Genomic DNA, 3615 nt, shown 5'->3' with positions numbered 1-3615 from the left:
GACAAACCAATCTCATACACAACCACATGGCTAAATTAGTCCCCAACCTAACATTCCACACATTAGTGCCACTCTACTTATTCACAAACAAACTCAACAACATGGAAAACAATTCAATTTACTTATTCCCAAAAGAATATCATTATTTGCATTTATCAATAACCAATATTAGCCACCATTCATGGCATTATACAAAATGACTTAATGGCTATGACAAGCCACTCATTTGGCCCAAAATAATGTGACCATTACAAAAAAGACTAGTTCCTATACATGCCATAATCAAAATGATAAAACTAGTTATACCAAATGCTTCAAGGATAGTGTGACTAGCTTTTCCGACGTAAGGCGATGATCCACGAACTACTTTGGCGGCACTATATGAAAATGCAAAGGAAGGGAGTAAGCATAAAGCTTAGTAAGTATATATATATAAATAATGTGTAATTAGAAACACATTCGTCAAATGATAACTTATTAAATTTGAATGATGTATTTCATTTAGACCTTTCTATCTTACCCTTCACTTCATTTATGCATACCTGCTACATCTCGTTACATACCAAGGCCTTATTCATAAGTTTAGTATACATACTTGTAATTACCTGTAAAATAACTCAAGTTCATTCACTCTAATGACATGCCTCACTGGAATTATCACCAACTCATTCTTTGAGTCTCCTGTTGAACACTCGGAATACTAATGGATACATGGGAAGTTCGCACCTAAGTGCCATATAAGTAGCCAGAGCTACCTCATACTATGTAATGCTCACATTTTAAGCTACTCATGGGCCTTTTTACCAAGTCAGTACCCGGACCCCATAGCATTATCATGTAGCACCCGCTCATTAAGCTACTCACGAGTCTGTACAAAAAGTCAGCACCCGGACCCATATAGCGTTAACATGAAATGCTCGTTCAGCGAGTTACTCACGGGTTTAGTCACAAAGTCAGTACCCGGACCCACATTACATATAACATTTATCTTATGAACTCAGACACAACTCATGAGTTCAGACCACATAGTTTTTCATGACATACCTTGTGTATCCTATACTATTCCTGAGGTTCAACGAGATTTCATATTTAACCCGATGTCATCGCACTTGCTCATAATGTAGGTTTTTACCAAGTTAGTACTTAGACCCCATAGCACTATCATGTAACACCCGCTCATTAAGCTACTCACGGGTCTGTACAAAAAGTCAGCACCCGGACCCATATAGTATTAACATAAAATACTCGCTTAGCGTCAGCGAGTTACTCACGGGTTTAGTCACGAAGTCAGTACCCAGACCCACATTACATATAACATTTATCTCATGAACTCAGACACAACTCATGAGTTCAGACCACATAGTTTTTCATGACATACCTTGTGTATCCTATACAATTCTTGAGATTCAACGAGATTATTTATCTAACCTGATGTCATCGCACTTGCTCATAATGTAGGTTACTTTTGTATCACATTATTTATGCTTTCATGGTAACAAGTAAGATTATGATACATGATAACAATAAAACATTTAAGCATATATATATTATCAAAAAATTTAAAAGTAAGCTTCAATGACACATTATTTACATATGTACTTACCTCGATACAAAATGATAGGAACGAGCTTAATCCTTGTAAACTTTGTTCTTCCCCCGATCAAGACCCGAATCACGTTTCTTTTGATCTATAATTTCGAAATTTAGCTTATTTAATACTCAAATCATTCAATTCAACTCAAGACTCATACTTTGGTAAAATGACCATTTTGCCCTTAACTTCTCAAAATTATGATTTTACCGCTAGGCTCGTAAATCGATTTTTATCAAATTTCCTCATTAACCAAGCGTAACCGAATTCATTTTATAACTATAGCATCTCACAATTTCAAATATTTCAGATGATTACAACCTATTTTAACAACTTCATAAAATGGTCCCTTTTAGGTATTTTTGTTCATGATAACCACTTTACAAAAGTTGTTTATTCAACCCCAAAACTCATTTTATTCCATAAAAATTCAGTTAAAAACACAAATGCTCTCATGGAAAAACCCTAAACTTTCAACCATTTTGCAAAATAGTCTCCCCAATAGTTAGATTAAGCTTTAGGGTTCCAAAAATACAAAAATTATCAAGTAAGGCTATCTAAATCACTTACTCTCAAGGGTGAAGAGTGGATGCAAATTTCAAGCTTCCAAAACCCTTAATTTGCTGGTATTTTCAGTGGAGAGGGAAATGAGAAGAAGATGATTTCTTTTTCTCTTTCTTTTATTTCTATTTTATTCAAATAAGTCACCAAACACACCTAACATTTGACATTTGACTTTTCTTGTCCCCTATGGCCGGCCACTCTTCTAAAAAGGGTCTATTTGCCTTTTAAAGACCTCCACAATATGATTCATACCAATTTACACCTTTAGTTAATAAAACAGGACTTTTCACTTTATGCGATTTAGTCCTTTTTCGCAATTAAGCTTACAAACGCTAAAATTAATTCACCAAATTTCTCACACACTCACATAATCATACTATGACACCAAAATAATAATAAAAATAATCTATCAGCCTCATATTTATGGTCCCAAAACTACTGTTTTGACTAACCACTGTTTTGACTAACCCCAAAATCAGAAGTGAATTTCATATTGGATCAAGTTAATAGAAATGGTAAAGTTGGGAAAATGGGAAACATTCAAAAATGAATGTGGTTTTCTCAGTAAATGAAAATGACATGGAAAATTAATTTATGGTTTTTTGAATTATTATTTAATTAATTAAATAATTGAAGTTCAAAAATGGAATTAAATTAATTGGTAATTATGAATCCGTTGAATGTAAAAATATCAAATATATTGTCTTATAGATTATTTTACAGCAAAATTGTCATGATTTTAACGAAATTATAATTGGGTTGAGAAAATTATTTAATTGGGAAATCAATTTATTTAAATTAATGTATGATGCTTATTTTGGAAAATAGAAAAACATGTATTGGGTTGGATTGAGTTGTAAAGTTCTGGGTTAAAATTCCAGGAAACATTTATAGTTGGACCCGATACGGGAGAAGCCCAAAAGCCCCTCATGTTAATACATGGGACGACAAACCCTAGTATATTTAACAAGGGTTGTTGCCCCTCTCCCTCCTAGTTGGACTAGGATTTTGTTTTTTTATTGAAATAGACTTCTACTAATTCAATAAGGGTTTCACTTCTTCTCCCTATAAATAGATGTCACTGGTAGGGCTAAAAACACAAATTTGAGATATTATTATTCTACCCAAAAATAATGAGAATTTATTTTCGAAGTATAAATTCTATTTTTCGGAATAACAATTCAACCGGTTTCTATTGAAGAGAGGTTTGTTTTCCCATTGCAAGTAAAGTAAAAAAAAGTTTGTTTTGTGTTTGATTCAAATTCGTCCGAGCTCACACTCAAAATAGTTTGTGATATGAGAATAGTAAAGAAGGTCATTCCTTTGAAATCCGGGAACGATAAGGATCCGTCTAGTCAAAAACACAAATGCGATTTCGAGAAAAGTTCATTGTTATAAATATCACAAACTGACTCGATTTTCAAAATTTTAATTTTTTGATGTGTAGAAAAAACATTTTC

Source organism: Gossypium hirsutum, chromosome A04 (genome assembly GCF_007990345.1).
Source record: "Gossypium hirsutum isolate 1008001.06 chromosome A04, Gossypium_hirsutum_v2.1, whole genome shotgun sequence".
NCBI lineage: Eukaryota > Viridiplantae > Streptophyta > Magnoliopsida > Malvales > Malvaceae > Gossypium > Gossypium hirsutum.
The sequence above is the reverse complement of the archived record's forward strand: the minus strand, read 5'-3'. Positions refer to the sequence as shown.